General features: G+C 41.8%; 1 protein-coding gene across 2 annotated transcripts in view; it reads left to right on the forward strand.

The window, feature by feature from the left end:
• Nucleotides 4,461-14,059, forward strand: part of BMPR1A (bone morphogenetic protein receptor type 1A) — a 148,521-nt gene continuing 138,922 nt past the window's right edge. Inside the window, exon 1 of one of the 2 annotated variants that reach the window (XM_021072031.1) lies at nucleotides 4,461-4,755. The gene's annotated coding sequence lies outside the window, so the exon portion shown is untranslated. The remainder of the gene's footprint in view (nucleotides 4,756-14,059) is intronic. The other variant, XM_021072032.1, reaches the window with a different exon arrangement.

Here is a 14,059-nt window from a genome sequence, read left to right on the forward strand (position 1 = left end):
GGTAGTGAACTGCTATAGGATGGGGAAGGACAGATTTACTGTGGGCTGAGTGGGAACTAGGGTGGGGAGGCCACAGCTCCAGGTGTTTGGTGGGAGCAACTACAGTGTGCTAGGCAGTACCTGATAGCCAGAGAGCAGTGAGCAAACAACAGGTGGTAGCCCAGGAGAGCAGCAGGCATCAGGATGTCCACTTTGAGGTAATGGGGGAAAGGAGGCCTGATAGATGGATAGAATACAGAAGGAGAGAATCTAGGAACAAAGCTGAAGGGAAACAAGCATTGCCATCAGGAGTATCTATTAGTGCCCAGCAGAGTCTGTGCTGTAGGACTGGGACAGGCTCCAGAGAGCAGAGTCCAGACAACAGGCAGAGAGAAAATCAAGTTCCACTCAGGTTAAAAGGCCAGGGCTTCCAGATCAAGAAAAGAGCTGTGAGTCAGTGCTCAGAGGGGGGCCAAGGTTATGGCTGCCCAGTAAATAGCAGAGGGAGCAGAAGGCTGAGTGCCAGGCTTGGGACTAGAGGTCTGAGAAATCTTCCTGCCATAGGGCCTGGAGAGGATTAAGCTCTATGGTAAAGGGTGTACTGATAGCAGAGAGAGGTCTATAGAGACCACAGATTAGGCAAGACCAAGTGGTGACTACTTTGCAACAGAGCATCACTAAACCACCTTTTAATCACAGGAAACAAGTGCTTTGAAGCAAAGAGGAATGAAAATGGAAATGGGAAAAGCAGCAAGTCATTTACGGGTAAACACAGAATGGGAAGTAACATGTTATACCATTACAAAGAAAAGAACACATTCAGATTTTTAAACTTTTCTCTATTTTGTGCACTGGATTATATTTATATATCACCATCTCTTTTCATAAACACAATTTCTGTTTTGACTTGTCCTAAACCGTGACAGGGTTATTATTAACCAGTAAAATCATGTAGTTGTGTCCATGCTGAAAAATGTAGCTGTCTCCTCTACTCTTCATAACACTTTTGTCCATTTAATATTGGGCTTCAAACCAACCTAAAGCATTGCTTTGCCAAGGGCATCCTTTCACAAGTACCTCCTTACTAGATTCAAATTCATCTCCATATCCACAATGACTTAATGCTGCCTTTGCCTCATAAGCATCTGCATCAGGAAAATGACTTTGGATGGATTAACTTGTATTACCCTATTGAGCTAATGCCTTCCGTGAAGGCAGCACTCTCCATTTCACTGAAGATGGTATAACCCAGTTTCCCTGACCCACTCTCACCTCTTCAATATAGTCCAAGCCAGCCTCTAAAACAGTCTTGTTGACAAGGTTCAAAAATGCTTAGAGGAAATTCTATCCTTATCTTGCTCATTCACTTAACAAATATTGAGCACCTGTTATATGCCAGGAACGAGGCTTGGAGGAAAGAGCTGAGAACAAGACTGACAAGGTCTTTGCTCTCGTGGAGTTTTCATTCTGGTGGGTGAGAGAAACTCACTCCATAAACAAATAAGTAAATGAACAAGGTAAATTTCATATAGTAAAAATGGTATAAATAAAACGAAATTGGCTGTGTTGGGGTGTTAATTTAAGACAGATGATCAGGAGTTCCCGTTGCGGCGCAGTGGTTAACGAATCCGACTAGGAACCATGAGGTTGCGGGTTCGATCCCTGGCCTTGCTCAGTGGGTTAACGATCCAGCATTGCCGTGAGCTGTGGTGTAGGTCGCAGACGCGGCTCGGATCCCGCGTTGCTGTGGCTCTGGCGTAAGCTGGCAGCTACAGCTCTGATTGGACCCCTAGCCTAGGAACTTCCATATGCCGCGGGAGCAGCCCAAGAAATGGCAAAAAAAAAAAAGAAAAAAAAAAAAAAAAGACATGATCAGAGAAACTGTCCTTGAGGATCTGAGAACTGTAGGAGAAGGGTGATTTTCCATTCCTAACTAATGCTATGTGATTTGGGCATGCAATTACCACTCTTGAGAACTATACCTCGAATTGTGCAGAGGAAAAAAAAAAAAAAAAAGGGCCCATTTCCAGCACATTCTATTAATCTACTTATAGGAAAACTATCACTTTGGAGAATATTATATTTGGACCTTGAGGTGTTGCTTTTGAGTTTGGGGGCCAGACCATACGTGTCCAGATGTCTCCTTGGGCTTCCTGGCTTCTCTTGTTCATTTAGTGGGCAGGCAAACCGGAGAAACAGGCTGGCATGCATACACATGCCAGGAACCAGAGAAAACACCATACTCAGTTGTTGGTAGTTAGGTTGCCTGCTGTGATAAAGCTAGGGATTTAAATCCGGGCACTGAGGTGGGCCTTATCCAAGGAGAACAAAAGAATGTCAAGTAAAATTCCCATAAACTTGAAAAGGAGTTCCTTTTATAGAAATACAAAGATATGATGATTTAAAATTTGATGTTTCAATTTTGCTCTCATTTCTGCAGTGGCTGTAACACAGATTTGTGTATTTCAGAAACTTGATGTACTAAAGTTCCAATCTGAGATTGTTGATTTTATAGACTGATTCATGTGTAAAATTGAACAGGCTGTAGAGGATATATTAACACATTTATCATGGTTCTATCTGCCATAACACATTACTCAGTATACATCAATGAGTTCTTTGGCGAGTCAGTCCAAATCTCCTCCAGCAAAAGGTCCACCTTTTCTCTTAAAATTAGAGCAGTGTCATATGTAGAAACCTTAAAAAAGTGACAAATTTTAGGTGTTGCAGGGAAACCCATGTATCAAACATTCATCCTGTGTAGCAAGATACTCTTCCATGGCTCTCAAACCTGAGAAAGCTATAGAGTTCAGGGAAAAAAAAAACAGAATTGAAAAATAATTTGGAATTACAGAGGGTGTCTTTTTTTAGGGCCGCATCCCAGGCATATGGAAATTCCAGGGTTGGGGGTCAAATCGGAGCTACAGCTGCTGGCCACAGCAACGCTAGATCCTTAACACACTGATCAAGGCCAGGGATTGAACCCAAGTCCTCATGGATACTAGTCAGATTCCTTACTGCTGAGCCACGATGGGAACTCCCACAGAGTGTATTTTCACCATTAAGGACAAAGGTGAATTAAAGAGGGAGAAAAGAGGGACAGAACACAAGATAGACCAAAAAAAAAACCAAAAAAAACAAAAAAAACAAAAAAACTTTAAATAGGAATGTAAGGGAGTTTAGCCATTTAAACCAGAATATAAGGGAATACTCCGGAATCTAAACATCTCTTAAGGGAGAATGTGTGTAAAAACAAATATCTGGACCTGGCACATTCTTTTCCTCCCCTGCTTTTTATGCAGTTTAAAAAGTGATTTTATGAAGGGAATGTAAAAAAGAGTATCTTTTGTAAAGAGCCTTAACACCATACTTGAGACTTAACAAAGAGATCAAGGTCACATTTGGTTGTTAAATAGGGGTCCATACTTTCTTCACATACAGGACATTGAATACTTTTAACAGCACTTTCCGAAGAATGCTGAGAAATGGGAGAAAAGAGGTAGTGACAATTATTTACATTTTCCAAATGCGGGGAATGAGACTCCGGGGGTATCTGAGGTCACTAAAGTGAGCCAAAGGTAGTAAAGGGAGCAATATTTATAGTCCGCTGACTTCAGTCCTGTTGCGTTAACGCCGCTCCTCATGTTATGCCGTTGGAATTCACGGGCTCACAGATCATAGGGCCCCCAGGCGGGCCAGGCCTCTGGACCCACGCGGAAATGCTTCTTTTCCCTGCAGCGCACTCGGAGCCTGTCCACCTCCACCTCCCTACCTGGGCCTCGGCACGCTGGCAAAGAGCCCAGAAAGAGAAGCCGGGGAGCGGTGGATGAATAATGGATGTAGCGTGGCTACATTTTTTTCTTTGTCACAACAACTGCTACCAAGACTTGGCAGTTCCTCGCTGTGGTGTGTGAATTCTGAGTGATGAGGCTTATTTCACCAGCGCTGACTTGTGCTCACGTGGAGTATTAGAGCTTGTTACGGGGAGGGGGTCCACGCTAAGGAACGCGGGAGTACCCGCAGGACGGGGGAACTGGCTCGAAAGCAGCAAGCGACCCCGGTGCCCGCACCGCTCCACCGCGCTCCGTCGCGTGCGGCCCGCGCACGGCGTCTGCCCGACGCGGCTTCCGGAGACGAGCCGGCCCAGCCACGGCGGCGGTGGGGCGTCTCGGTGAGGAGAGGCCGGCGGGGCAGCGCGGAGGAGAAGTCTTCCCCCCTCCTTTCGACAGCCCGGCGCCCCCTTGCCGGCGGCCGGCCCTCCTCCCCGGCAGCAGGGCGCCGAGCTCTGCGGACCCTTCGGACACTTCCGCCGTGCGCTCGGCTCCTTTCGCGTCCCGAGCCGGCCGGGCGGGCGGGCGGGCGGGCGGGGCGGGTGCCCTCCCAGAGCGCGCGCGCTGCGCCGAGTTTCGCGGAGGCCTGCCCCTCCCCCTAGGCCCCGCGCCCGCGCCGCCCCCCCACAAACCTCCCTCCCTTGTGAGTGTCGGCGGCGGCGGCGGCGGCGGCGGCTGCCGAGATTGGAATCCGCCTGCTGGCTCTCGACGAAGGAGGAAGGAGGAGGGAGGAGGGAGGAGAGCGGGGAGGGAGGGCAGGAAGGCTTGGGCCCGGCGCGTCCGTCCGCGCGAGACGAGGATCGTACAGCCGCGCGAGGGGCGACCGGGCTGGGGCTGCTGCACGCCCAGGGCGGAGGCCGAGCCGGGCCCCCGCCGCGCCCCGGCGGCTCGCCGCGCCCACCCCGCTCCGCGCAGAGGGCTGGAGGATGAGTTCCCCGGGGTCCGGGTGAGTTGGCTTGTCTGGAGAGTGCGTGTGCGTTTCGGGAGAGGCCAGCCGCGCTGGGGAGGCCGGCGCGGGCTCGGGGCAAAGTTTCGGGGGAGCTGGGCGGACGCGGGAGGCCCGAGCTGGGGGCCGCCAGACCCGGCAGTCCGGCGGGGTCCCCGCCGCCTCAGCTCTGTCAGGCCTAGGCCGACTGGGCCCCGCCGCCCCGGGCCGGGCCCTGCGGGAGACCCGGGCCCCTTGGCTGCCCGACGTCGGACCCTGGTCGACCCCAAGACGTCCCTGCCGCCAGGCTCCTCTTTGTTTCCCACCCCCGGGTTTCAGGCCGAGTTTGGGGAGGCCGTGTGGGCGAAAACCACTACCAAGGACGACTCTTGAATCCTTAAATGGGAAAGGCGCTCACCTCCCTTGTCCGGGAGCTGCGAGGGTAATATTTGCGATTTGTCTCTTACGCTTCTGCAAAAAAAAAAAAAAAAAAAAAGGAAGGAAAAGAAAGAAAAGAAAACGAATGTGTGTTTCGTGGGGGCGGTAGAGCCCGGAGAAACTGCCAGTCCTCCCGCAAAACTTGCCGGCGGGAAGGTGCCAGGTTTCTCGGAGGTTCACCTGTTGTCCTGCGCTGCCTCCGCTGCCATGTCTGTTGTGATTCTGCACTTCAGTTTCGGAAAACTTTCTGCTGGATTGAATGTAACCTTTTTCCCCGTCCTCTTTTCAGACTCTTAGTGGAAGGGCTTGGCAAGGAAAGAAAAGAAAAGAAAAAAAAGCTTGCGTCAGGGAAGAAAAATAATGTGCTGTGTGTTGGGGTCTGGCGTTTTGTGACTTGTACTCAGGCTTTCGGATGTTTTAATTTGGTCAAAGTGCTGCAGGTTTTTTCTTTTAAACGGTTAGCAAACTGTTCTGAGTACATAGTACGAACTTGGCACATTCACCTGTATTACGTCATTTAATCCTTGGGATAATCCTGGTTATTGTATTTCTCATTTTTTAGTCGAGGAAACCGAGACGCAAAGAGATTGAGTAACTTGTCTAGGTGAGCTAGGATTTGAACCCAAGATTCCCTCTATTAAGGATCTGTTTTAGAGTGAGGCAGGCAAAGGGCTGAACACCAACAACTACAAAAAGCCTTTTTTTGCAAACATTCTTACAGTTTAGGAGCGCTCTTCAGTTACTCGTACTTGAAATGATTGCTGTTTTGTTGCTTGAGTTGAAAACAACTTTTACTGCATTTCAAAAGAGGAGTTCAAGTCTGAATTAAAGTAGAATGTAACTTAATGCTTATCACTGTTTTCAGTTGTTGAGATGGAAAGTTTGTGAACTAGAATTTTATATGAATATTTAAAATTAAAGCTAAAATAGGGCAATTATGAGCCAGAAATGTGTTGAAGTTTACAAAAGGCCAATTAAAATTTAGAATGCACTTTTAATAAGAACCAATATTCCACTCCTGTTTTGGATTTCCCCCCTCCCCTTCACACATTCTGGGTAGAACTCAATTCAGACTTTATACTTTCTTCACTTGACACCCTTTACTGAAGAGATTGAGGCATCCGGTGAGAACTCCATCCAGAATTTGCTGATTCTGTCATCTGCTGCTTTCTCAGTGGAGGAATGTTTTTTGTCCTTCCTGGTAGTTAACACCTGATTTCATTTTTCTTTTCTTTTCTAGTTAATGGAGTATGAGTTACTCTTTTGTCTTAGGGTTTTTAAAAGTACACATGTGCTTAAGATTTCTTCAGTTTACAAAAATCTTCCCTTGAGTCTGCTGCTCCCTCAAGCTGTCTTGCTGCCTTTCCTTTTCAAATCACATTAACTTAAAAAAAAAAAGTTTTGTCCTTAACGTAATTCACTTTCGTTAAAGAAAAACAGCTAAACTGGAAACTAAAATTCACTCCTTCCTAATTCCACCTCTAAACATTGCCACAAGTAGTTTACTTTTCCTGCCTTTACTTCCTGGCCATCCATTCACTTCTTAACCCCTTGTTATCTGGATTTTACTTTCACAAAGATCATGTATAACCTAATAAACACTTTCAAGTTCCTTTCTAAGTCAGCTTGAGCTTTCTGTAGCATTTAACATGGACCTGTCTCTTGAGATGCCTTTCTTTGGCTATCATTTACCTATCCATTTCATTCAACGAATACTTAGTATATTCTAACATAATGCACAAGGCAGTAGGAGGCAACAACAGATATAGCCCTTGCCCTCATGGAGCTTAAAGTCTGTTGAGGGAGATGTATACTGAAGAATGAATTCTATAATTAAATATAATTGTATAGTTAAAATGCTGAGTATTTACTTGTAAGAGCTTAAAATGGAGACCTGCCGGTGCTGGTGTATGATGGGAGAACCTCAGAAGGCCTTCTTAAAGAAATGTTACTTTGGAAATCTGTGACAGTTTTGAAGGATGAGTATGAATTCACTAGATGAAAAGAGGACTTTTTTGTGATGTTATAATGACTTTGTTCTTTTCTGCCCTCCTTCTGCTTTCTGTTTTTCCTTCTTCCTGATTAATGTTAAGTGTTCTCCAAGTTTCAATTTTCAGATCATTTTTCTATATGTTTCTGCTCCTTAGACACTATTTCAGGCCCTTCTGTCTGAATAATTCTCAAATCTGTCTTCGTTATTTCTCTTCTGCCTTTGAATCCTGGTTTTTCCTTTTTTTTTTTTTGGCTGCACCCATGGCATGTGGAATTTCCAGGGCTAGGAATTGAACTTGTGCCATAGCATTGACCCAAGTCGCTAGGTGACAATGCTGGATCCTTAACCTGTGTGTGCCACAAAAGAACTCCCCCAGTTGTTTTAATCATACCTGATTGTCCAGGTTCATAGTGAACTCTTCCTTCTTATCAAACTTGTTGCCCTGGTGTTCCTTATTTCTGTTGATGTTATACCAAACCTGAATCTTTCTCCATTCTGTTACATCTTGTTTGTGGCCAGTGTCTATTAGTTCTCTTTCATGGTATTGTCGCTCTTCTCTCTGTTACTGCCAACTCTGGTACAGTTTTTTTCTTTCTTTCTTTCTTTCTTTCTTTTTTTTTTTTTTGATCTTTTCAGAGCCCTGTGGCATATGGAAGTTCCCAGGCTGGTGGTCGAATTGGAGCTGCAGCTGCTGGCCTACGGCAACCCCAGCTCCTTAGTCCACTGAATGAGGCCAGAGACCTAACCTGCATCCTCATTGATATTAGTTGGGTTCTTAACCCACTGAGCCACACTGGGAACTCCTGGTACAGTTCTTAATATATGTTGATATCAAGGTTATAATAGACTTATAAATTGAGTTGTGCCACTTTCTTTTTCTCTTTTCAGGAGCTCTTTAAGACTGGGATTTTACTTGAGAGTTTGCAGACCTAACCCATAAGAGCATTCAGGCTTAGATTTTTTTGGGGAAGGGGGGAATTTGAATATCATTTCAGTTTAATAATGTTGGTTAGTGTAGGTTTTCTATTTCTTGTGTGAAATTTAGTGTTTAATTTTTTTTCTAGAAATCTATTGAATTTTCAAATCTAGTGTTATTTGGTTTTCACACAATTTTTTGTCCTTTAAGTTTTTTTGACTTGATGTACTTGTATACGGTATTATGTCTTGTGTGCTAATTGTATACGTCAATCTTTTTTTTTTTTCCTGATAATGAATCAGGTTCTCTTCCCACCAGGACTGATGTTATGACCTTCTTGCCTTGTCTTCCACCTGTAAACAGGTTATCTTATGCATTTCTGCCTAAAGTAATCTTGAATCCCAGCTCTTGTCACTTTTGCCACTCAGAAGTTTCCAGTTTCTTTCTTGGGATTTGCTTCAGATTTGCCAGATTCTTATCTTCCACTGTTTTTTCGTCTTGCACATATTCTTTTCCCTTTGCTTCTGTTGTTGCTTATAACTGTTTCCTCTACTTGAACTGTGTAAGTGGCTAATTATCATATGTCCAAGTCCTACCCATTCTCCAAGCTCCATTTCAAATTCCATCTCTTTCTGAGGTCTTCCCCATTTTCTTCTTCTGGATGGAATCCTTTCTGAAGAAAGAGATTTTCTTTCTTTCATTATTATTTTCTTTTAATGGCTGCACCTGCAGCGTATGGAAGTTCCTGGGCTAGGGATCAAATCGGAGCTGCAGCTGTGACCTGCACTGCAACTTGTCACAACTCAGGATCCTTAACACACTGAGTGGGGCCAGGAACTGAACCTGCATCCTCATGGAGACTGTGTTGGGTTCTTAACTTGCTGAGCCACAATGGGAACTCCAGGAAGGGAATTTTTTTAAGGCATGAAGTTTTTTTTAATCTAATATTTTCTTTTTTTTACTTAATTTTTCCCTTACAGTTTTATTGAGATATAAGTGACATAAAGCATTGTATAAGTTTGGAATGTACAGCTTAATGATTTGACTTACACACATCATGAAATGATTATCCCAGTAAAAATCCATCATCTCATAGAGATGTAAAATTAAAGAAATAGAAACTTTTTTTCCTTAGATGAAAACTCACAGAATTTACTCTTATCAACTTTCACATATAGCATACAGCAGTGTTGATTACATTTATCACATGCACATTACATTCAAGTATTTACAACTGAAAGTTTGTACCTTTTGACACTCATTTGTCTTTTAAGCAACTTTATTGAAATGTAGTTTATATCTCATGATATGCACACGTGTTAAGTGTGCAGTTCTATGAGTCATGAGATCTGTGAGATTTTTATACAAATACTAGTTCTGCTCCTAAACTGTAGATTGAGTCTGTAACTGACTTTGTTGCATATTAAATGATATATGGGAAAAGGCCATAATTTGGAAGTGACTACCATATGACTAGATCTAAGTGTTCAGATGACATAAGCAGGAGTCTTCTCTGCTCATCACTTTTTTGGCCTCATTTTCAGCAGATACTTTCATCTGGCAGAGAGGACCACTGGTAACTCCAGGCCTATACGGGCCTTATTGCTATGGATTCAAGAGGGGAAAAAAGCATTTCATAGCTTGGCTACTGTTCTATCTGTATATAACTGACTCTCACTTTAGGCAGATAGAGATATGTCAGGTGTGGGGATAAAACTGCCAGATTTGCTGTTTAGTGAGGTTAGTTACGTAGTGGAGAATTAGTTTGAAGAAAAAACTGAAGACACTGAATCTTCTAGGCAGACTGTTACATCCTGGCTCAGACTAGGATGGTGGCATGTAATTAGGGCCTGGAATGGACAGGATTTGGTAATTAGCTATGGGAGAGAGAAGGAATGGGATTGTCAAGACTCCCAGTTTTCTAGCTTGGAAACCTGGTAGGGTAGATGTGTGTTGTTGACTGAGATGAAAAATGGAGAGAGAGCTGGTTTCTGGAGGTAAATAGTTCAATTTTGGTAATACGGGATTTGAGGTGCCTCTGAAACAACCAGGTAGAGATTTCTACTTGGCTGTTGCATATGTGAGTCCGGAGTTTGACAGAGGTTTTTGCTCAAGGTAGACATTTGGGAGTGAGTACCATATAAACATTTCTTTCTTAAGTGCATATATTCTGTCTCATGGAGAGATTGTTATTGGGTCTGCATGGAGTTTGGGGTACCATGTTTGGCCAGACCTGGCTTACATGCCCACTGGAACAGTCAGGAACTGATAGCCTTCTTGGAGCCATGTGAGATCAACAAGTGGTTGTTTACCCAAAGAAAGGTTGGCTCTGGGCAGATAAACAACATAAACCCACTATTTTTGGTTCTTAATCCTTTTTAAAGGTCATTTTTTGAGTATTTGAGGAAAAATACACAAATATAACAATTATGTGTATCATTTCATGGTTTTGTATGGACTCTACCTCAGGAACTCCTGGTATGTAACAGCAAAAAGGCTAGAACAGCCCTGAAAAACAATAGTTTAAGTCCTAGACAGGGAAGATAGACATTAAATTATTTCACAAATAATTATCTAATTGTAGTTATATTAAGATCTATAAATGGGAAACAGGGAGCTTTTAAGAGTATGTAATAAGGGAACCTGGTCTGTTTAGGGTACAGGTGCTTTTGGAAGGTTTTCCTGAGAAAGTCACCTGTAGACTGAGACCTTGGACCAGAAAGGAAAGGGAGAATGTTCCTGGAAGTATTTAGTAGTTTTTAAAGCAAACATTTTTTTGCCTTTTAAAAAAACTTATAAAAGCAGTATGCCTATTGTGGATGATTGGGGAAATATGAAAGAAATTTTAAAAGCAGCACAACATCTAAGTTTTGCTTTCTAACTTTTTATAAACTAACATCTAATACTGGTACTACCGCTAAGTTAACTGCTCAGTTGTAGATACTACACTAAATCTATCTGGATTTCTGCTTCCTTATCTTAAAAATTAAAAGGATTTGGTGAACTTTAAGACCATTTTCTGCTTAAAGAAAAAAAAAAAGAAAATTCCATGACTTTAATGTCAAGGAGTTAGTTGCTGAAATTGCAGGTCTTATAATGTTTTTGGTCCTAATGACATCACTGGATTTCTCACTTTTGGCTGAAAAGTCACTCTTCCTGCCCTGGCTGTCATTTTAAGTAATGAAGGGAATGGCTTATGACCAGTAGTATTCTTCCATGTCCTGCTTTCTTATCTCCTCTTTTGAGCATTAGTGTTTTTGTCTTTTTTTTTCTTGTTTAGTCTTTAGGTAAATTATCTAAAATGTTACTGGCTCTCAATTTTGAAATTAAATTTAGAGGAGACTTGCATGGTTATGATACTGTTTTGTGATACTGAAATAGGTAGTTTTCTTATTCAGAATTAAAATTTTTGTAATATTTCAGGAATATATGATCTTGAATACCTTAAATTTGTATTTAACTAAGAATATTTTAGATTTATGGCTAAAAGGAGCTTCTGATGGGAAGTATTAAAGTAAAGGCTGTTAAATTTTGGTGAAGTTCTTAAAACATATTAAAAAAATCATTAAAAAAAAGAAAAAATCATTTAAAAATATCATGAAATAAAAATATTTCAACAGTAATTGTCCAGGAGTATCTTAAATATACACCACATCAACAAAATACAGCCACTTGTTGACAGATAACTTTATTGTCTCCATTTCAGTAATCTTCATGTAATAAAAATATTGGGAAAAAACCTGCTCGTCGAATGTATGTGTGTGTATCTTAGTAAATAAAAAAGTTAATGTTCCTGGAATAATGCTTTAGTCATCATCCCTACTTGTTAAATATTTTTTTCTCTGGTTTCTTATTTGCTTACAATATAAAATTCAAATTTTGCCTTTTCTACCTCATTCACTTCCTACTGTTCTTTTATTAGCCTGTGTCACCTAAGTATCCAATTCTGGATTTGGATTTAGAATTCTTAGACCTGTACTGTCCACTGTGGTAGCCAATACCATTATGTGGTTGAAAATTCGAAATGTCTGAATTATGCACAAGATTTTGAAGATAGTATTTAAGAAAGTGTCATGTACTTTAGAAATATTAATTACATAGTCATATGAATCTGTTTTGAATATGGCGGGTTAAATAAGTATATTATTAATTCCTTTCCTTTTTTTTTGGCCATGCCCATGACATGTGGAAGTTCTTGGGCCAGAGATTGATCCCTTGCTACTGTAGCAGCCCAAGCTGCTGCAGTGTCAGGGCCAGATCCTTAACCCCCTGCACTACAAGAAAACTCCATGTTTTTGGGTTTTTTTTTAATGTGTCTATTAAAAATTTAAAAATACTGTACAGTTCTACCTTTCTTTCCCCCTGTTCTTTGCTTATCAGAATACTTCAAAATCTAGTGTAAATCCTGTCTCTTCTGTGAAGCCTTCCTTGGTGGTCCAAGGCTGAAAGTTAGCTCTTCTGCATCATTACTTGAAGGCAGTATTTTGGTGTTTCTTGTACCATCTATTAATAGATTTCTTCACTATACGCCTTCTCAATTTTTAGTCTAGTGAAGCTCAATATCATCCCCTTAATTGTATATTACCGTAGAAAGTGAAAGTCTTCTGTAATCCTACTCTGACCCCCCACAGATTATCACTGTTAAAAGTAAGAGAGCTAAGTATAATCTTTCTTTTCCATTTCTTTCTTCTGTCTCACCCCAAAATGGGGTTATACTCTGCATCATTTTCTTTAACTCTGTTTTCACTGAGTATGTATATATTATAGCAAGATTTTTTGTGTCAGTAAATGTCAATTTCCTCATTCTTTTTAGTAGCTGAATAGTATTCCTTTTATGAATATACCTTAATATATCAATCACCTATTGATAAATATTTAGATTGTTTCAACTTCTTTTTTTTTTTTTTCATTACAGACAGTGCTATGGTGCTTATACATGTCCCATGAAACTACTTTTATAGGATGAATTCTTAGAAATGTGTTTACTCTAAGAGAAGGCATGGAGATTTGACATGATGCCAAATTGCTTTGCAAAATCTTCAAAAAACTCACATTCCAACCAATGGTGTTTGTAGAGGCTCCCCTCCTCCCCTCACCAACATAGTAACATCATTTATTTTAATCTTTTGCCAGTCTACCAGCTGAAAAAACAGTATTTAATTTTTATCTGTGTTTCTTTGATTATGAGTAAGGTTGAGCAGTTTTGTATGTTTTTTGGTGCTTTGCATTTCTCTGTCTTTTGTTGATTTTGTGTGTGTGTGTGTGTGTGTGTGCGTGTGTGTCTTTTGGCCCTTTAGGGCCGTACCTGCAGCATAGAAGTTCCCAGGCTAGGGGTTGAATGGGAGCTGTTGCTGCTGGCCAATGCCAGAGCCACAGCAACACGGCACCCAAGCTGTGTCTGCGACCTACACCACAGCTCACGGCAACACCAGATCCGTAACCCATTGAGCGAGGCCAGGGATCAAACCTGCAACCTCATGGTTCCTAGTTGGATTCGTTTCTGCTGTACCACAATGGGAACTCCATGTTGATTTTTCTAATTGTTTAATTTTTCTTACTCATTCGTAAGAACTCTTTTAGAGTACAGATATTAACTCTTTCTCTGGCATGTTGCATTTACTGTTTTATTTTTGTTCATGAAATACAAAAACTCATTTGCTTTTGAAGTATTAAAAAACAATAAGGTTAAAAGTTTGTCTTCTACTCCTCAGTATATTTTTTAAGCTCCTTGGTGGTTGAATTTTGTCCCAAAATGTTTTGTTTTGCCAACAGTACTAGTTCAGTGCTTTGTACAAAGTAAGTGTTCAGATATTTGTGTGTGAAGGGATCTAGAATACGCTACTGTGGCATACAATTTATTTTGAGCTGAAAGCATTTGATGATAGGCCTTTTTTTCCCCTTTCTTTCTGAACTCCTTTATCTGCCTAAAAGCAAAGCCCCTCGGAAGAACTTTGTTATCATATATTCACTTCCCAGAG

Source organism: Sus scrofa, chromosome 14, assembly GCF_000003025.6.
Source record: "Sus scrofa isolate TJ Tabasco breed Duroc chromosome 14, Sscrofa11.1, whole genome shotgun sequence".
Taxonomy (NCBI): domain Eukaryota; kingdom Metazoa; phylum Chordata; class Mammalia; order Artiodactyla; family Suidae; genus Sus; species Sus scrofa.